Source organism: Schistocerca cancellata, chromosome 11 (assembly GCF_023864275.1).
Source record: "Schistocerca cancellata isolate TAMUIC-IGC-003103 chromosome 11, iqSchCanc2.1, whole genome shotgun sequence".
In the NCBI taxonomy this organism is placed as follows: domain Eukaryota; kingdom Metazoa; phylum Arthropoda; class Insecta; order Orthoptera; family Acrididae; genus Schistocerca; species Schistocerca cancellata.
In genome coordinates, this window is record NC_064636.1 from 108356704 (window position 1) to 108379490 (window position 22787).

The window sequence follows — 22787 nt, forward strand, 5'->3', positions numbered from 1 at the left end:
TTTTTAATACGTTTGAAGTTTTTAATAACAATAACATCCTATATCATGATAGTTGATAGTTAATACACAAGATTTATGATGTCATAGTCATCATACAATTTGATAGTGTCACTGGTTAAAGCTCTTGTATTGCACCATATTCTTCACTATTTTCATTTGCACTGGATATTTTTTTGTTTGTATGTAATCAGTCTAAATAAATACTATTACTGTTTTTGTGGGGGAGGGGAAATAGTATATGTTAGAAAACTGTGTTACTGTCTTGTCATTTGTTTGGATGTCATGACTTATATTTAAAAAATCATTGTTACGAATGCTAATTGTGAATCACATAATGACACAAAATTGTAAGTGTTCCATATTTTATCCCTCTATTCCCACATTTCTCAAGAGCTTGTATTTTTTCCGCTGCTGTATTTAAGGGCATTTTAGTTAAAACTTCCATTACACAGGGCTTTTGTCTTTTTTAAAATGCAGATGGCTATGTATTTGGAATTTACAGAATACATTGACTGGAGGGATAACTTGATATACTCAGTACATAGGCCTTTATGTATTTTCACCCAGCTTTTGGCAAAATTTAAAGTTGTGATTCCATCCATCTGCTTTGATCTGTGATTTCATCAAGATGGCAGACACATGTATTTCAAGCACATACTACATGGCAACCATGACGCCGCTCATTATGCCTACGGACAGATGTAAATAGTTTGCGAAATATTGAACATCATCAATAGAATGAAACTAATGGGACAACCACTGGAAGCAGGGGGTTTGAGTGGAGGCAAACTATATATAGTAAGAATAATGACCCCATTCCAAAACAAATACTAACACAAAAATGAAGCGTACCAAATTGTCAACATTCCACACAATGCAAAAATGCAAAAGTGAAAATCATTGGTTTTGTAAATTTCGCTTGGCACACACAGTTCAAATGAAGACCATTCATCAGTAACCAACTGTCCGCCCCCGGTAGCTGAGTGGTCAAGGCGATGGACTGTCAGTCCTAAGGGCCCGAGTTCAATTCCCAGCTGGGTCGGAGATTTTCTCTGCTCAGGGACTGGGTGTTGTGTTGTCCTAATCATCATCATTTCATCCCCATCGATCTGGACGTCGCCGAAGTGGTGTCAAATCGAAAGACTTGCACCAGGCGGGTGGTCTACCCGACAGGAGGCCCTCGTCACATGCCATTTGATTTGAGTAACCAACATAAACTTCGAAAACCTGGTATCCCAAATTTCATTTTGATCTATATAGCTCATGTAAAGGGCTTGATACGATCAACCAACACACAACTCCAAAACGGATACCACAAATTTTACTTGCTAAAACAAATCCTGCTTCACTTACCCAACTAGTCTAAACTAAAGTCCACTGTAGGCCTACAGCAAACTAAAACTCACTCTCATAAGTATTCTAGCCAGTAACAGTAAACGGATACCTGCAGTACCTGCCAACCACAGTCCAACACAATTACCAAACACTAAGAAGAAAAAACCAGAAATTCCTAAAATCTTGCATCATTACCAATTTAAATATACACAAACAACCATATACAGAAACACACACAACTTACACATTACAATAAAAAAACAAATAAAATCACATTGCAACAAGCAGTCTCCTATTCACAAATTTATGTCATATCCATGATTGACAAAAAAAATAAAAATATAAACACTGTGACAATAAGAAACACACTGCACTGATAATTCCAAACACAAACATGAATTCAACAGCTGCAATACACAAAATCAAAGTAACTCACTAGTGAACCAGCACAAACTCTTTCAGCAACAACCTGACACACTCAGCTCAGAATGTCAGATATCTCACTAACATACCAAACAAACTTCAGAACATCAACATCCACTGCAAGAGATTGCCACCAAATAGAAAAATGCGTTGTCTACTAACACGACCAGACTCAAGAATGTGGTAGAATGACGTCGTGCCACACAACACAGTTACATCACTGGTCAAAGCAGACAGATGGAACTGCATCTTTCAGTTGACTGTAGCCTTTAATTCTAGGACATTAGTGCAGTTTTTAGTACATAAAATGAGTTTCTTAGACACAGTATGGATGTAATGTACAGCACTTGTATTAAAAAAATCATCAGAAACTAGTGTGTTATGACCTTGAATTAATTTATATGTTGCAGATCAGTGATATTCAGTTTTAACTGAAACTATGGACAACACATAGTGCCACCTGATGAGGAATGTGTTAAGCATTCTAATAAGAGCCTAGATTTGAATAAGGTATGCCATTTTTCAGTTAGTGTGCTTGCAACAGTGAAGTAAATTACATGCGGAATTTGATGAAGTTAGGTGACTGGGCCCATTGTATGATATCAGCCTAAATTCCAGGAATAGCTGTACTGTAGCTAAGAATAACACAATTCATCAGAATATTATTACGTAGATAGTGTCTGGGACGGTTGTGTTTGTATGGTTCAGTTGCAGATTGCAGATATTTTGTTTATAATAGATTATTTGTCTATTGTAAGTAGTGGCTTTGTTTGTATTATTTATTAGACCTGTATAGGTCTAGTGGACACGGAGATCCATTGAAGGAAATAATGCTTTGGATTGTGTTATATACTATAGTTGTATATGTTTCTTTCAATTTTTTTTTATCAGGTGGGTTGAGGTTGTGATTAGCATGAAGAGCAAAGATGTTTACGGTCACTTTTATCATAAACATTTGCGATATTTGATGTGGTGGTTAGGATGATAGCTAATAGCTCAGCTTACATTGCAATGACTGAAATAAATGGCCACCAACTTCAAATTCAAAGCACAGGAAATCAATAACGAGCATTGTGATTGGCTACCCTCATCCGATTCATTGTGTACACTTTCCATCATTTATCACATGAATTGTTACCAAAAGCAGCATTAAAGGGAAAGACATGGCAATGTGAGTGAATATCTACATGTATACTGTGCTGTTCACAATGAAGTCACTGGCAGAGGGTTCATCGAATCACGTGTAAGCTCTTTCTCTTCTGTTTCACTTTCGAATAGCGCACAGAAAAAAATGAATACTTAAATCTTTCATGCGAGCTTTCATTTATTTTGTTTTATTATGATCATCATTTCTCCATGTGAAGGTGGATGCCAACAAAATATGTTCTCACTCTGAGGCGAAAGTTGGTGACTGTTTTAATGACTTCCACCCCCAATTCGTGTATCATTTCTGTAGCACTCTCTCCCGTTTTGGGCTAATACAAAACAAGCTGCCCTTCTTTGAACTTTTCCAATATTCACCATCAATCCTATCTGATGCAGACTGCACACTGCACAGCATTACTCCAGCAATAATAACTTTTACAAGTTAGGCGACAGACTGATCAGTTGCATAGCTGGAGGTCTATATTAGTTTGGAAGCTTTATACTTTCAGTTTTTGTTATTTTCGGTTGTTTGCATGGAGAGTCTTGCAGTGATTGATTGAAACCTTAGATACTGCTTGGCCAGTTTGCAGTCAGACTGTTACTTATCAGCCTAGCCTAAAGTCGAGAGGATGTAACATCACTGACAGCAGTGTTGTTGCCAGCTGCAGGTGAAAACAATAGCCAGCTAAAGAGCAGTAACAAACAGATGCATTACAATACAGTTGTACAGTAATGCTGGTTGTAAAATGACTGTGTGGACGATTTGGCCTATTTTACACCATATTTTAGTTCTACATGACGATGCTTTGCTGAGTGTATTTACATGTTTTGATGACGCCATGACGACTTTATCGCATTAGGACATTGTGTAGAACAAATCTGAAGATGGTCATTACTGACTGAAACTGGTCATTGTCGAAGGACTTTATATTGTGATCAAAGACTGGAATTAAAAAAAAAAAAACACTTGATGTTACTATTTGTCAAAAATGAGTTACACGATTAGTTGAGGTAGACATGCAAAGCCACTGTGTCCAGACCATTGCAATCATCAGGGACATTCTCATGCCAGCTCGACTACAGATCGCAAACTACTCCATAGATCAATATTTGACCACCACTTATGTTATTTGTCTCCCCCAAATCGCAACTGAACTGGCACTATTCAGTGTAACCTAGATCATGGGCAACGTTACAGATCAGTTTGTCACTATAATGTACATTCCAAAAATAATATAGACACAGAACAACATTTTCAGTGTTCTGTTTTCCATCTGTGTGTATGTGTGATGTCCCACAGTGTAACATCATTAAATCAGTGGTTAAAGCTGAAATTCGGTATCAGTAGCTTCAGCTGACCCTCCTGAAGGGTGAGAGGGAGACGGAGATGGAGGGGGGGGGGGGAGTAAAGTCAGTATTAAATTGTGTGCTTGTGTGTCTATTTGTCCCTAAAAACTAATTGTTCTTCTCAAAAGTTTCAGTTTTATTGCATTATAACACAGTACCTTGAGGTTGCTCAAAATCTTTATGTACCGTTTCAGAGTTCTTGCCACTTTAGCAAAATAAAATAAAATAAAAAACCTGTGTTTCAGAGAGATCTATAAAATGAAACTGTGAGTTTTCAGAATATGCATGTAGAAATATGAAATCCGTCTGCTATAGTACATTTTTTTTCAGAAACATAAGTCAGGATGGTGACTGCTCGATTTGCTTCTGTCAGCCAATCACAGTACAAGATGTGATCTAGACAGCCAATGGTAGTGAACGTAGGGTGAAGCTACAGAGCTGACTGTCATCACGACCAGGTTTTTTTGGAGGGACAAAGCTAAATATTTGTGACAAGGACGAATATATGTGTATGCTATAATTGGCTAACAAGATCACTATTCCTGTAGTGTGATAGGTTGGCAGAGGCATATCAAGCAGACAGCATCTTCAATTCAGTGGCTGTGAAACTAAAATACGGTATTTGGTGGTTTTCACATTTATAGTTGCATACGGAGTTCCAGTGAAACACTACTTTAAAGATCTCTCCAAAACTAATCGTTTTTGGTATGGTATGTTGTGCTAAAATGGAAGGCGATGTGGTAACGGTAGATAAAAATATTGCTTGTATTTGTTGTTATTTAAATTCTTGTTATTTCTCCCACTGTCAAAACATATCTTTGCATCAGTATCTATAAAAATCTGCTGTTCCACAATTGTAACTACCCACAATTACTCACAATAAAGTTGTACAGTGGTCCTGTTTGTCGTATCCTTAGTGATATGTAGTACTCTTCTTCCTACTGCTTCACGTTGAATTGACGATTGTTCCTCAGTGGCTTGGATAGTGGTAGTTGTAATATAAAAACACTAATATTTAGTGTAATTGTTGTTACATTGTTATCTTAACTGAATTCTCCATTAAAAAGGAATGGCAGACCACTCACACCCCATAATGACAGTTACTCACCTACGATAGGTGGGTCTGTTGATAAAACTTGAGAAGGGGCTATCCACAGTATAACTGTGAAGTTTACATTCGAATGCCTATTGTGAGTGATTGTGGGAAGTTATGACAGCTGAACTGAGTTGGCGGAACACGTTTTCATTTTATTTGAATGAGAAACACTAAGTATTGGATGGTTATAATTAAAATTTCCCTATTTAAAATGTTACCGTAGAAGTACCAAACTTGGTAGCATTAATGCCAAAGACATGGGAAAGAGAAATAATGCAGAATAAATTCAATTGAAACACTTTTAATGTTCTGCTACAGTACAATATACCATTACATGCGATACCATTACTGCCACAAAGGTGGCTCGATATGGTACCCATCAGTGTCCAGAAGAGTCTAAAAGAGCAGGATTGCATTCTGCACAGCAGAACGAAGCATGTCCGTAGGTATGCTGGCTACCTCTTCAGATAAGCATATGTGTGAATGTTCCCATGGTAAAACCTGTCATTCAGGTAGCCCCACAACCAGAAATCACAGGGAGTGACATCAGCTGGTCGTGCCAGCCAAGCATTTGGAAATGATCGGCTGATAATTCGATTGTTTCCAAATGTGTTTTGGAGAAGCAGGTGAACTTCACGAGCGATGTAGGGTGAGGCCCCATCTTGCATGAAAACTGTTGAGTTTAATGCATCTCTGTGCTGTAGGGTGGGTATGACATGCTGGCAAAGCAAACCCTGGCCAGTCACTTTGCACGTTTTTGGTCCTCGAGCTCCAACCTGTTAAAAAAAGAATCGAACAATGACGAACGTAACTGTGATGCCACACCATACAGTGACACGTTCATCATTCAGAGGAACTTCGTGCAAAGTGACTTGAGGTGAAGATACCCACACTCGGCGTTTCTGTGTGTTCACCTCACCCTCAGAGAAAAATGAGCTTTGTCTGTCCATAGGATGGTCCAGAGTCAGCCCTTGTCGGCTTCAACTCTTGCGAGAAAGTGGAGAGCGAAGTCAACAGGTCGTTGTGGGTCCTGTGACGCAAACTGCTGTATGATCTGGATCTTGTACAGATACCATTTGAGCATGGTTCTGTACAGTGCACCACGGGATGTTCAACTGCTGTGACACAGCACGTGCACTTCCTGACAATTGGGAATCGCATGCAGCGTTGTCTGCCATAGCAGCAGCAATTTCATCAACCACCTGCGGTGCAACCGGTCGTCGACCTCTTCCCGGAATGACGCGAGTCGATTCGAGCTTCTTCATCGTGCTCCGCACAGCAGGTGGAGAAAGAGGACCCTTCCGTAATCCTTTCAGCCAGTGATATTATTGAGGTGCAGCTGTAGCATTACTGTTGTATTGATAATAGAACTTGACCAATAATGCTCTGCTCCTTTTGTCCAAGCTCACATTGATACATCAAGTGCACCGTGGCTGGTCAGGTGTGAAAGACTGCGAATCACGATGACTGATCACGGCACCTAGTAGCCGTAGTTGGAACTCGACAGTGACGCTGTGACACGTGGAAATCGTGCACCTCATACTCTGGACATTATTGCTACCAAGTTTGGTACTGACAAGGTAATTAGCTTCTGTGTTATAATGTGTTAAATTGGGAAGGTTTAATTATAACCATTCGGTATTTAACATAACAACGGGCTTAATGTACTAAATGCTAGTGTGTGATCAAACTGGGGAAAAAATAAAGACAGACAGAAACAGTACTCTGGATACAAATAAGCAGAAAATAATAGAAAATGAAACTATCAGCTTCCATGTTAACATAGACCTTCAGCTATGCTATAGTGTAGTCTCACCGCAACCAAGATTTCACATTCACTGGCTTTGCCAACTCACAACTAAACTTTCATCTTCCAGCTTAACCTAGAGCTGAGATTATGATATAGATCAGGCATTCAGAAATATTTCAAGACAGATAGTGGAGAAGGCTAGGCAGGAAGGGCTGCAGGACAAATGCAAGGTTATAGAACATGCATGACCTGGCGAAATGTGGATGCCATTTGTAGGAAAATTAAAGGGGCTTTAGGAGAAGAGAGAAGTAGCTGTATCATTACGAAGACCTCACATGCAAACCAGTATTAAGTAAAGAATGGAGAAATGGAAGGAATGTAGAGAGGGTCTGTATAGGATGTCACAGGTGGGGGCACATCATAAATATTGAAGATTGCGTAACATCCCGCAACCACAATTATTGTACGCTACTAAGTAGTGCTGTACATCAGAATATTTGGAGGGGGTCGTGAGGATTTCCTCATTCGAACACTAGCCAGCATTCGAGGAGCAGGGGATGGCATACAGACAGTGAGCATGCAGACACGCACTGCACGTACGCAGTAGCCAAGTGTAATGGACGAGCCATAAGATGCATTTACCGAGAATGCTTTCCGTACAGACATCAGTGTTTTTGCACGTCTGAATAAAAATTTGTGCAAGTATGGGTCGTTAAGAAGTGGCAGGGCTTGTGACAGCAGCCCACGATTGACACATTTGGTCATTAGGGAAGAAGGTGTGCCAGATGCCGTTGAGACTAATCCGAGTGCCAGCGTGTGTGCTGTCACCTCAAACTTAACAATGCCCCATAGCAATGTCGAACTTGTTTTGAAAACAGCCTCCTTACATGCCTTTCCTCTCCAAAGCGTGCAGTTATTGCTGCCCGGTGACCATCCTGTACGTGTGCATTCGTTTCTGCAACAGAGTGGCTGAGATGTGCACTTCCCAGCTTATATGTTCTTCACTAATGAAGTCACATTCAGTACGGATAGTGGTGGTGTTATGTTGTGGTCTTCAGTCCAGAGACGGGTTTGATGCAGCTCTCCATGCTACTCTATCCTGTGCAAGCTGCTTCATCTCCCAGTACCTACTGCAACCTACATCCTTCTGAATCTGCTTAGTATATTCATCTCTACATCTACACGATTACTCTGCATTTCACATTTAAGTGCTTGGCAGAGGGTTCATCGAACCGCAGTCATACTATCTCTCTACCATTCCACTCCCAGCGCGCAGGAAAAACGAACACGTAAACATTTCTGTTCGAGCTCTGATTTCTCTTATTTTATTTTGATGATCATTCCTACCTGTGTAAGTTGGGCTCAACAAAATATTTTTGCATTCCGAAGAGAAAGTTGGTGACTGAAATTTCGTAAATAGATCTCGCCGCGACGAAAAACGTCTTTGCTGTAATGACTTCATCCCAACTCGCGTATCATATCTGCCACACTGTCTCCCCTCTTACGTGATAATACAAAATGAGCTGCCCTTTTTTGCACCCTTTCGATGTCCTCCGTCAATCCCACCTGGTAAGGATCCCACACTGCGCAGCAACATTCTAACGGATGACGAACGAGTGTAGTGTAAGCTGTCTCTTTAGTGGACTTGTTGCATCTTCTAAGTGTCCTGCCAATGAAACACAACCTTTGGTTCGCCTTCCCCACAATATTAACTATGTGGTCTTTCCAACTGAAGTTGCTCGTAATTTTAACACCCAGGTACTTAGTTGAATAGACAGCCTCGAGAATTGTACTATTTATCGAGTAATCGAATTCCAACGGATTTCTTTTGGAACTCGTGTGGATCACCTCACACTTTTCGTTATTTAGCGTCAACTGCCACCTGCCACACCATACAGCAATCTTTTCTGAATCGCTTTGCAACTGATACTGGTCTTCGGATGACCTTACTAGATGGTAAATTACAGCATCATGTGCGAACAACCTAAGAGAACTGCTCAGATTGTCACCCAGGTCATTTATATAGATCAGGAACAGCAGAGGTCCCAGGACGCTTCCCTGGGGAACACCTGATATCACTTCAGTTTTACTCGATGATTTGCCGTCTATTACTACGAACTGCGATCTTCCTGACAGGAAATCACGAATCCAGTCGCACAACTGAGACGATACCCCATAGGCCCGCAGCTTGATTAGAAGTCGCTTGTGACGAATGGTGTCAAAAGCTTTCCAGAAATCTAGGAATACGGAATCAACTTGAGATCCCCTGTCGATAGCGGCCATTACTTCGTGTGAATAAAGAGCTAGCTGCGTTGCACAAGATTTTTACCCTCCACGCTGCCTTCCAATACTAAATTAGTGATCCCTTGATGCCTCAGAACATCTCCTACCAACCGATCCCTTCTTCTAGTCAAGTTGTGCCACAAATTTCTATTCTCGCCAGTTCTGTTCAGTACCTCCTCAAAGTTATGTGGTCTACCCATCTAATCTTCAGCATTCTTCTGTAGCACCACATTTCGAAAGCTTCTATTCTCTTCCTGTCCAAACTATTTATCGTCCATGTTTCACTTCCATACATGGCTACAATCCACACAAATACTTTCAGGAACGACTTCCTGACACTTAAATTTATACCCGATGTTAACAAATTTCTCTTCTTCAGAAACGCTTTCCTTGTCATTGCCATTCTACATTTTGTGTATACGGATGCTGTATTCAATCAAAAAATGTGAACATTTGTGGGCACCAGAAAACTCACAGTGTGCGGCAACACGTGGCACGGCATCACTTCACTGTTAGTGTGTGGGCATATTTGGTCGTGGCTGCTTAGTCAGGGTGTTCCTTTTATCATCTTGCCTTACTGCTGCGGGTTTTCAGACCTTACTGGAACATGTCTTTCCCGGCATGCTTGAAGATGTTCCAGCAAATGTGTGGCGCAGTATATGGTTCTAATGGGATGGGGCACATGGCTCATTTTGGACTGGCTGTTTGTAGGCGATTGAACAGGTCATTCCCACGTCGACAGATTGGGCATGATTCACCATTCACTGGATTTATCGAGTCTCGATTTATTTGGGAGCTATAAAATCTCCCACATATATCAATCCTGTGGTGTCCGAAATGAATCTCTTAGCACGAATTGTCTGCACGGCTGTTACAATCAAAGACACTCCCAACGTGTTCGAGCGTGTCCAACAGTGAGTGCTCCGTCTATGTCAGGCATGAGTAACATCTGATGGTGCAAACTTGGAGCAATTGTTGTACCATTAGAGCTGCATTCTTGTCGTATGCCACATGTTGTCATTATGTGCAATAAATGTTTCAAATGAATCTGTCTCGTTTCCTTTCCTACCATTGACCTCTGCTACCACTAACCACTGTCATTTGTGACCATGAGTTGCAACCTTAACAGGACATAGGCTTTCGACGTGTAGCACATACGTATCGATTCGTGTACTCTGTCAGTACTACTGACAGCCTCGGGAGAGCCAGTGATGATAAAACTCTTCCATCAGGTGTGCAAGATGTACGAGACAGGCAAAATACCCTCAGACTTAAAGAAGAGTGTGATAACTCCAATTTCATAAAAGACAGGTGGCGATGGGTGTGAATGTTATCGAATCGAAGCTCAATAAATCGTGGTTGCAAAATACTGACACAAATTATTGACAGAGAATGGAAAATCTACTATTGAAACAACCATGGCAGGATTTATTGCCTGTTTGTAAGGGACACGAAAATGAAGCCCAAAATCTCGCATGCGAGGTGTGTGCCCCAAGGCCGGAGAGGAGTGGAAGGTAGGTCCGAGCGGTCAAAAAGCTGGGAGAGAAGAGAGTAACCGAACTTCACTCGTTCGTGCTCCTCAGCCTGCCCACAGGCCTCACGTGACCGATTCCTTTCCCGTGATTGGCTACGCCTGGCACAGTTCGTCGTCTCACGACATCAGTGAAGCTCTGTCGTGGCGTTACCTTGTCAGCACGAGTTCACCCTTATATCCCGTGAACAGAGTGTGAAGTAACGTACACCTGCTGTGCTATGGGGTGATCGGTACGGTTGAAAATGAACACACTGCGATCGCAGTGTGGACATTTTTATTGCTCTGAGATGATCGTTTTCAGCAGTCTTATCCTGCTGTCATAAGATTGTATGGAACTTGCAATAAAATTGCACTGTACCATTACAGGAAGTCAAAGCGTAAAAGGCACTCCCCACATACAAGTCTGGACAAAAATCACGTTGATAAAATAAACGCAGTTGGTAAAATGAACACAGACAATAAAAAAAAAAAACAGTTAAAATCCTTGCCTCATCCCCACATGCTGGTGTGGAATATTTCTATCAAGCTTACAACAGCTGTGTGGCAGGCTTGTGAGAATCGTGTGCACAACTTGCATGCATGGACAATACAAGGATTTTAACTGTGTATTTTTATCATCTGTGTGCGTTTTGCCAACTGTGTTTATTTTATGAAATGGATTTTTGTCAAGACATATGAGGGAGTACCAGAAAAAAATGTGGATTTATTTTTTAAAAGCTATAATTTTTCAAATTGTTTACAAAATGACCTTATCCCCTCCAAAATACTTGTCATTATAGCTAATACATTTGTCCCAGTGGTGCTTACACTGTTTAAAACATTTTTTTGCAGTCATCTTTAGAAATGGCTGTCGACTTCTTCAAAGTTATCAAATTCGTGTCCTTTTATGCCCCTTTTTATGCACGGAAATAAGAAAAACTCACACGGAGCAAGATCAGGCGAGTAGGGTGCTTGGGGCAATGGAACCATTACATTTTTAACTGAAAACTGTATTAACAGATATGGCTGTGGGTGCAGATGCGTTGTCATGGTGGAAGAACCAGTCTCTGGTCTGCCACGAATCTGGTCTTTTTTGACAAATGCTGTTGCACAGTCGTCTTAAAACTTCCAAATAAAAGGTTTGATTGACGGTCTGACCTGGGTGAACAGAATGAATGACGCCCTTGGCATCAAAAAACCAAATCAGTATTGTTTTGATGTTTGACTGAGTTGATGACTTTTTGGATGGGCTTGACGATGACTTCTTCCATTGGCTGGACTGTTGCTTTGTTTCTGGGTCGTAACCGTAGCACAGTGACTCGTCACCTTTGAGCGAAAACCTGGATCAGTTTCAAGCTGCTGTTTCAAACCGTGACACATTTTAACTCGATGTTCCTTTTTATTGTCAGTAAGAACCTGAAGAACAAACTCGGCACCAGTGCTTTTCATTCCCAAATCTTTCGTGAAAATTCGCTGCATTGTGCTCCAAGCCACATCTATTTCTCTTAAACTTGCCATTGTTGTTGTTGTGGTCTTCAGTCCTGAGACTGGTTTGATGCTCCATGCTACTCTATCCTGTGCATCAAACCTGTGCATCAAACCAGTACTTACTGCAACCTACATCCTTCTGAATCTGCTTAGTGTATTCATCTCTTGCTCTCCCTCTACGATTTTTACCCTCCACGCTCCCCTCCAATGCTAAATTTGTGATCCCTTGATGCCTCAGAACATGTCCTACCTCCTCATTAGTTATGTGATCTACCCATCTAATCTTCAGCATTCTTCTGTAGCACCACATTTCGAAACCTTCTATTCTCTTCTTGTCCAAACTAGTTATCGTCCATGTTTCACCTCCATACATGGCTACACTCCATACAAATACTTTCAGAAATGACTTCCCGACGCTTAAATCTATACTCGATGTTAACAAATTTTTCTTCTACAGAAACACTTCCCTTGCCATTGCCAGTCTACATTTTATATCCTCTCTACTTCGACCATCATCAGTTATTTTGCTCCCCAAATAGCAAAAGACCTTTACTACTTTAAGTGTCTCATTTCCTAATCTAATTCCCTCAGCATCACCAGTCTTAATTTGACTACATTCCATGATTCTCGTTTTGCTTTTGTTGATGTTCGTTTTATATCCTCCTTTCAAGACACTGTCCATTCCGTTCAACTGCTCTTCCAAGTCCTTTGCTGTCTGACAGAATTACAATGTCATCGTCGAATCTTGAAGTTTTTATTTCTTCTCCATGGATTTTAATACCTACTCCGAACTTTTCTTTTGTTTCCTTCACTGCTTGCTCGATATACAGATTGAATAACATCGGGGACAGGCTACAACCCTGTCTCACTCCCTTCCCAACCACTGCTTCCCTTTCGTGCCCCTCAACTCTTATAACTGCCATCTGATTTCTGTACAAATTGTAAATAGCCTTTCGCTCCCTGTATTTTACCCCTGCCACCTTCAGAATTTGAAAGAAAGTATTCCAGTCCACAAAACAAGAACAAAACATCGCAGATGAACAGAACAAGCCACGTCAACAACACAGGCGGCACTGAACTGGCAATGAGTTGTGCTATACACGCCTAGCAGCAGAAATGCATACTACACAAGCTCCGCCCATGGCAATGTTACTCCGGTTCTTGTTTTTTTGAACTCCCTTGTGTATACGTGGGAAATGCTGTTTATGCTTTGGCTCCGTATAATGTAACAAGGTAATTTTATAGCAATCACATAAGATCATATAATGGCAGCATGAAACTGTTAAAAACAGTCGGCAATAAATTTGTCTCCATTACAATTGCTAGTGTGTTCATGTTAGAGTGTGAACTGGCTGGCATACGGCTCATATCTGATGTAACCCAGCCCAACCCCTGCTACGGTGTAGGAGAAACTTAATGAGCTACCCGTGAATGAAAATTGAAAGAAATAACTTACTTTGTGCCTTGTTTGCGTGCCCAACTTATACACCTGTATGGGAATATATGTAATGGATGTATGAGTGCGTGTTGTAGACACACAGTTGACAACATATGGAACTTTGGGTCTGGCTGAAGGCATGATCAAATAGCTTAATGATAAGGCAACCGCTCACGAGAAGAGGGATATCTGGGTTTGAGTCCGTGCTGGCACAAATTTTTGTTATTGTCATTCTTTTGTGCAGCTCACAGTTGTCCATATCCACAACTGTGAATACATTTTATACACTAACAGAAATACCTGCAAGCAGCAAAAGTAGAAAATGAACTAACAAGGACTGGTCCCCAATGGTAGGATCGACATTTTGAAACCGTCTGCAAGGTGATGTACACTATGTGATCAAAAGTATCCGAACACTCCCAAAAACATATGTTTTTCATATTAGGTGAATTGTGCTGCCACCTACTGAGAACGCCGACAGTTGACGAAGGTAGTAATGTGTAATAGGCATACATCTAACCAGACTATCACACAGGAATTCCAAACTACATCATGATCCACTGCAAGTACTGTGACAGTTAGGCAGGAGGTGAGAAAATTTGGATTTCACGATCGAGTGACTGCTCGTAAGCCACATATCACGCCGGTAAATGCTGAACGACGCCTCACTTGGTGTAAGGAGCATAAACATTGAACGACTGAACAGTGGAAAAACATTGTGTGGAGTGATGAATCACGGTACACAATGTGGCAATCCGCTGGCAGGGTGTGGGTATGGTGAATGCCCGGTGAACTTCGTCTGCCAGTGTGTGTAGTGCCGACAGTAAAATTCGGAGGCCGTGTTGTTATGGTGTGGTCATGTTTTTGATGCAGGGGGCTTGCCCCCCTTGTTGTTTTGTGTGGTACTATCGCAGCACAGGCCTGCATTGATGTTTTAAGCACCTTCTTGCTTCCCACTCTTGAAGAGCAATTCAGGGATGGCAATTACATTTTTCAACACAATCGAGCACCTGTTCATAATGCACGGCCTGTGGCAAAGTGGTTACATGACAATAGCATCCCTGGAATGGACTGGTCTGCACAGAGTCCTGACCTGAATCCTATAGAATACCTTTGGGATGTTTTGGAATGCCAACTTCATGCCAAGCCTCACCAACCGAAATTAATACCTCTCCTCAGTGCAGCACTCCGTGAAGAATGGGCTGCCATTCCCCAAGAAAACTTCCAGCACCTGATTGAATGTATGCCTGCGAGAGTAGAAGCTGTCATCAGGGATAAGGGTGGGCCAACACCATACTGAATTGCAGCATTACCTCTGGAGGGCGCCACGAACTTGTAAGTCATTTTCAGCCAGGTGTCCGGATACTTTTGATCACATAGTGTATGTACCCAGTAGTACAACTCATAGTGGGATGGACCTTCCATGGCATACAGTCACTGTAAAGAAACTTCTAAAGAAAAGGAGACCACTGCATAATAGATGTAAAACAAAGCATTGGGCTATAGATAGAGAGATGCTGAATGAAACATGTTTGGCTGTCAAGGGACGATATGTGAAGCCTTTAGTGACTACTATAGCAGAATATTGTCAAAAGAAATTCTGGTTATATGTAAAGGCTGTTAGTATCACCAAAGTAAGCGTCCTGTCACTCATGGACAAGACAGGAACAGAAATTGAGGGTAGCAAAGCAAAAGCAGAAATACTTAATTCTTTTTTCAAATGTTCCTTTACAAAGGAAAACACAGGAGTATTGCTTTAATTTAATCCTCCCATGGAAAGTGAGTGAAGTAGATATTAGTGTCAGTCATGTTGAGAAACAACTGAAATAATTAAAATTGAACACAGCTACACGGCCTATTATCTATCGTAGATCCGTTGTACGAAAAGTTGTGCCCAGTAGTTGGAAAAAGCATGGGTCACACCTGTTTACAAGAAGGGTAGTAGAAGTGTTCAACAAAACTGCTATCCAATATCCTCTATACCAGTTTGTTATAGAATCTTATGACATATTGTGATTTCAGTCATAATAAGCGGTATGACCTCCTCCATTCCAACCCACACGGGTTCCGAAAACATCGATCATATGAATGTCGACTTGAAATTTTCTCACGTGACATACTGAAAGCTTTGGATCGAGGCAGTCGGTAGATGCAGTATTTCATGATTTCCAAAAGCATTTTACTCAGTACCACACCTCCACTTACTGTCAAAAGTACGATTGTATGGAGCATCGAGTGACATTTGTGTCTGGGTTGAGGACTTTTTGGTAAGGAGGCCACAGCATGTTATCTGGGATGGAGAGTCAGCGTCAGATATAGAAGTAACTTCAGTTGTGCCCCAGGGAAGTGTTTTGCGATCCTTGTTGTTCATGTTTTATACTAATAACCATTCAGACAGTATTGATATCACCTCAGACTTTTTGCAAGTGATGCAGTTATCTGTAATGAAGTACTGTCTGAAAGAGGCTGCATAAATATCAGTCAGATATTGATAAGATTTCAGGTAGTGCAAAGATTGGCAACTTGCTTTAAATGTTCAAAAGTGTAAAATTGTGCACTACACAAAACGAAAAAATGTAGAATCCTATGACTGTAATACCAATGACTCAGTCAGAATTGGCCAACTCGTACAAATACCTGGATGTAACACATAGTAGGGATATGAAATGGAGTGATCACATAGGTTCAGTTGTGTCTAAAGCAGGTGGTAGACTTCGACTGATACTGGGGAAGTGCAGTCAGTCTACGAAGGAGATTGCTTACAAATCACTTGTGCGACCAGTTCTAAAATATTGCCCAGGTGTGTGGGCATGTATCAAAAAGGCAATATTAAACATATTCAGAGAAGGGTGGCACGAATGGTCACAGGTTTGCTTGAGCCGTGGGACGGTATCAGAGAGGTGCTGAAGGAACTGAACTGGCAGATTCTTGAAGATAAACAGGAACTATCATGAGAGAGTCTACTTACAAAGTTTCAAGGACCGGTTTTACATGATGACTCTTGGAATATACTACAACCCCCTTCTTATCGCTCCCATAGGGATCGTGAGGACAAGACTAGAATAACTACAGCACACAGAGAGGCATTCAGACAATCAGTCTTCTCACGTTGCATACACGAATCAGACAGGAAGAAACTAATAACTGATACAATGGGATGTACCCTCTGCCACATAGTTCACTGTGGTCTGCAGACTATAGAGGTAGATATCAGTGGACAAGAAGTTGGGGGGGGGGGGGGGGGGGGACTATGAGAGATAATTATAAATTAACAGTTTCAAATTTTTTCCTTTCCTTGTCCTAAGAAACCTTGTTTGTTTACAAATTTTGTGATATGTCAATAGGAAGTACCCTGTGAATTTTTCTGAGTGAGTTTGTGAGTATTGAAATGTGTAATGTAAATAGCTGCATATTTTGATTGCATTGATGTAGAGGCTTAAATTTTACACAGTGCTAAGGCACCATAGACCATAGTATGTAACATAAATTTCAACTCGGTAACTCTATCTGTACACAAGAAAGAGCATACTTATCAGTTCGACCGACATATACGTGACAAAGTAATCCTATGATAGCTATGTTTTTACTGATTTAGATATGAACTGTAAAAGCACACAGAAAAAAAATTTTAAAAAAATCTCGTGGACTGTGTTATTTGAGGAATTGGAGGCAACAATTGCTATCATAAATGACAGAGGTGCTGTTTGTGCTAAAGATATTTCCTCAGATGACCTTTGGTTTCATTTGTGGGAACTTAATTTCATCAGTGATAAAATAACAAGACACAGATTCTGTGAACCTGCTAGACTCCTCCCCTTTGATGAGGAGTCATCCCGACCTTCGTGCATCCCTGCTGATAATTTTGCTCTTAGTTCTGAAATATAGAAAGAGTTCATGAAAAATTGCACCTACCGTTACCACCTTTCTGAAAGTACTAGAATTAATGAACAGTTACTTCTGCACAAGACAAAGTGCAAGCTAACCAAATAGATGCCAAACAAACCTGACAAAAGTAGATTCAAGTTTCGCATAACTGCACGCAGACTGGGCATCAGAGTACATTTGCGATGCCCTCCCGTACCTCGTTAAGGAGGAAGGCTGACCAGACAGTGAGCCATTGGGAGAGTACATTGTTTTTTACTTCGTGGAGCCATTTCTGAGTGAAGGCAGGAATGCAACAGTGGGGAGCTTCCTCACATCCTTCCAGTGTTTAAAGAAACTGGAACAGAAGATGACATTGTTCGCAGAACAATGAACAAGATTTGCCAAGAAGTCCTCCAACTGCCTGAAGAACACACACACACACGGTGCATGTGACCGTGCTGTCCATGTGTAGAATGGGAAAGGTGTGTGATCTACCTGAGTTAGACTGAGTGCAGATTGTGCAGGCACTGAGGCTCTGGACAAGCATTTCAGAAACTGCGTGACTTGTCGGGTGTTCAAGTAGTGCTGTGGTGAGTGTCACACATGGTGAAACCAAAGTGAAACCACCTCTAGATGTCTAGGGTTTGGGCAATCACTCCTCATTACAGATGTCGGACATCATAGGCTATGCAGACTGGCAAAACGGGACGGGTGGTGGAACTGACATCGGACATGCTGGTCAGACTACAAATATGTGTGAACACACAGTGCACGGAACACTCCAAATGGTGGGTCTCTGCAGACAGTGACCCATGCAAGCGCCAATGTTAACACCACAACATTGGCAAATATGATTGAAATCGGCACTGGATGTTGATGCAGTGGCAGAGCCTTGCACGGTCAGACGAATCCCAACACCCTCTTCACTGTGGCGACGGAAGGGCGCGAATCTGTCGTTTTGCAGGGGAATATCTCCTTACATATGTACTGCGGGATGGAGATATGCTGTCGGCGGCTCCATTATCCTCTGGCGAACATTCGCGTGGGCATCCGTGGATCCGGTGGAGCTCGTGCGAGGAACTGTGACGGCCAAGGACTATCGAACACTGGTTGCTCCCCTTCGTGACTATCACCGTTCCTGACAACAGTGGTATTTTTCAGGAAAACAATGTACTAAAAGGCCAGGAATGTGACGGAGTGGTTTGCGGAACACGGTGGTGAGTTCCAGTTGTGTGCCGGCTCCCCAACTCGCCGGATCTGAACGTGATCGAACACGTCTGGGATGTGATTGAACGTGGTGTCAGAGCTCATTGCACCACCTCCCTGGAATTTATGGGAATTAGTTGACTCGTGTGTGCAGATGTGGTGCCAACTCCCTCCAGCGAACTACCGAGGCCTCGTTGCTTCCGTGCTACGAAACTTCACTGCTGTTATCCGTGCCAAATGTGGACGTACCAGCTGTTAGGTAGTGGTCATAATGTTCAGGCTAATCAGTGCACAGTCCATCATCATCTCGGATAAGACATATAAGCCAGATGGTACGCTGGTAGATTACCAAGGAGAGAAGAATGAAAATGTCATTATTCTCAGCACGATACATCCGGAAGTAGCAGTGAGTGAAGAAGGAAAGAAGAATTCAGAAATGGTTATCTTCTCTAAAGGTACAAAGTATGGCATCAGTGTCATTGTTCCAAAGATTTGTAATTACTCACCTAAGATTGTCTGCAAGAGATGGCTGAATAGTTCGTTTACAATATCCTGTACATTGCAACAGGAAAAGTGTGGATCACGTATGATCGAATAACCAAAAATAGCTTGAAGAGGAAGACATTCAGTCTTCAGCTCGTGAATAGGAGCAGGATAACACGAAGAATGCCAATCACGAAGAAACTGGTGTAGTGCTTGGTAAATAAAAAAGATGAAATAATTGTCCGATTGGGGAGTGCACAGGAGTAAGACCTATGGCTCCGGAAAATGTGCACAAAAAGTACCAGAAATCTCCTCAGAGGGCGAGTTCAGTGTTTAAGAACAAACAGTTGAAACACGTGAAGAAATGCTAGAAACTCTGGGTATAGGTCTTATTGCTGGGTAGACAAGCAACATTTTTGTATCTGGAACAATGATCTAAAAGTATTAGGACTTCAAGGTAAAACACCAATTGAAATGTGTATATGACATACATTGAGGTGATAAAAGTCACGGGATACCCCCTAACATCTCATCAAACCACCTTTTGTCCCGCATAGTGCAGCAACTCGACGTGGCACGAACTCGAGAAGTCGTTAGAAGTCCCGTGCAGAAATATTGAGCCGTGCTACCTCTATAGCAGTCCGTAATTGCAAAAGGGTTACCAGTGCAGGATTTTGTGTACGAACTGACCTCTCAATTGTGTCCCGTAAATGTTCAGTTGTGAACAATTGTGGCCCAATGACATGAAGCATTGTCATCCACAAAAATTCTGTCATCGTCTGGGAACATAACATGCACGAATGGCTACAAATTGTCTCCCAAGTAGCCGAACGTAACCATTTCCAGTCAATGACTGGTTCAGTTGGACCAGAGAACAGCCCACACCATTATGAGCCACCACCAGCTTGCACAGTGCCTTGTTGACAGCTTGTGTCCATAGCTTCGTGGAGTCTGTGCCACAATCGAACCCTACTATCAGCTCTTACCAACTGAAATTGGGACTCATCTGACTGGGCCACGGTTTCCCACTTGTATAGGATCCATCCGATATGTTCACAAGCCCAGGAGAGGCACTGCAGATGATGTTGCTGTTAGCAAAGGCACTCACTTTGGCTGTCTGCTGCCGTAGTCTGTTAACACCAGATTTCACTGCACTGTCGTAACAGATACGTTCGTCATTTCATTGGTTTCTGTAGTTATTTCAAGCAGTGTTGCTTGTCTGTTAGCATTGACAACACTACGCAAAGGCTGGTGCTCTGTCATTAAGTGAAGTGCATTATTCACTGCATTGTCCATGGTGAGAGAGAATGCATGAAATGTGGTTTTCTTGGTACAACTTGATAATGTGGGTCTCAGGATATTGAATTCCTAACAGTTTCTGGGATGGAATGCGCCATATGTCATGTGGCGATAAACGTGTATGAAACCTTTTCACCTGACTTACCTGAGTACAAATGACAGTGGCCTTTTGTATCTTGTGTACATGAAACTACTGCCATTTGTATATGTGCAAATCGCTATCCCTTGATGTTTGTCACCTCAGTGTATAAATGAATGTAAAAAACACAGGTCTTACTTTAACCATTTTATTGATTGTTAATGCGGATCATGTTGGTGGCATTTAACCTGTTCCCACTGTTTTAGTGTTACAAACACTCACCGTTGGTTGCAGTTGCAGAGTTTTCTGGTGCCCACAAATGTTCACATTTTTTGATTGAATACAGCATCCGTATACACAAAATGTAGACTGGCAATGGCAAGGAAAGCGTTTCTGAAGAAGAGAAATTTGTTAACATCGAGTATAGATTTAAGTGTCAGGAAGTCGTTTCTGAAAGTATTTGTATGAGTGTAGCCATGTATGGAAGTGAAACATGGACAATAAATAGTTTGGACAAGAAGAGAATAGAAGCTTTCGAAATGTGGTGCTACAGAAGAATGTTAAAGATTAGGTGGGTAGATCACGTAACTAATGAGGAGGCACTGAATAGGATTGGGGAGAAGAGAAGTTTGTGGCACAACTTGACTAGAAGAAGGGATCGGTTTGTAGGACATGTCCTGAGGCATCAAGGGTCACAAATTTAGCATTGGAGGGCAGCGTGGAGGGTAAAAATCGTAGAGGGAGACCAAGAGATGAATACACTAAGCAGATTCAGAAGGATGTAGGTTGCAGTAGGTACTGGGAGATGAAGGAGCTTGCACAGGAGAGATTAGCATGGAGAGCTGCCTGAAACCAGTCTCAGGACTGAAGACCACAACAACAACAACAACAACAACAAGCTAATTCCTACATTGACACATTTCCACAACATTGAGATTAATTAAAACACAAAATAGTAATAGAGTACTGAAGTTTTTACTTTATTGTTTTCATTATATTGAAACAAATCTAACAGTTCCTGCTGAAGAAGATACGTCAACTTCCCAAGTGTGAGGTATGTGTTGTAATTGAAGTGTTTTTTTATTGAGTCAAAGAATCAATTTCACTTTTGTAAGATGACCTGGATCACCTATGTGTGTTGTTTTTTTCCACTGAAGGCTTTACATAATTTTCTCAGCCGAGCTCCCATTCTTTTTTGAGCTTTTCTATCAGAGTGTCCCCGTATGGTCTGTCATTAACAACAGTAGCGTGTCCTTTACAGTCTCCATCCCCAAGGTAGCCTACACCCCTCACACCACAACTGACCTCTGATCTTCTAAAAATGTTTACAACTCCTTTCGTTACCATGTTTCCACTTGGGCTGTCAAAGTTCTTTACACAAACATGGGTGCCGATAAATTTACTTTAACAATCCTGGCAGTGCTTTGTTAGACATTCATAATCTAGTATCTCACCAGTTTCAATAAATGAGACCTGCTGGTCAACAGTAAATGAAATAAGAGCCAATAAAACAAAGCTAAATGGTAATATCAACATACAGATATCTAATAACAATATTGATGTTACCAGTCCTCAAGAGATCAGTAACATTTTTAATGACTATTTCATAGATATCATAGAATCTGACTTTAGTACCACAGATATAGTCCTGCTGAGGACAGTTCTGAAGCTAATCAACTCCATGAACTTGAAATCAAGGATATTTTGCAGCTCATAAGAGAATGTAAAAACAAAAAATCCGCTGGCTGGGATGAAATTTCTCCATTTTTACTTAAACAGTGCAAAAACAATCTAGTATATCCTTTGGTGCATCTAATAAATAGTGTATTAAAAGAAGGAGTGTTCCCTGACATACCAATTGTTAAATCTCTCTACAAAAAAGGTGATAAACAACTAGTAGAAAATTACAGACCACTCACTTTAACTTCCGTAGTCAGCAAGTTAATTGAAAAAATAATTCTGAAATATATGTTAGAGCATTATAATAAGCACAACGTCCTGGGAGATTTTCAGCACGGTTTCAGAAGCAGTCGTAGC

General features: G+C 41.3%; 1 protein-coding gene across 3 annotated transcripts in view; it reads left to right on the forward strand.

Annotated features, from left to right (window-relative positions):
- The window catches only part of LOC126108455 (uncharacterized), a 30111-nt gene that overhangs the window by 2068 nt on the left and 5256 nt on the right, over positions 1-22787 (forward strand). The window contains exons 2-3 of one of the 3 annotated variants that reach the window (XM_049913669.1): positions 2169-2268; positions 6752-6927. The gene's annotated coding sequence lies outside the window, so the exon portion shown is untranslated. The other 2 variants (XM_049913670.1, XM_049913668.1) reach the window with 2 other exon arrangements.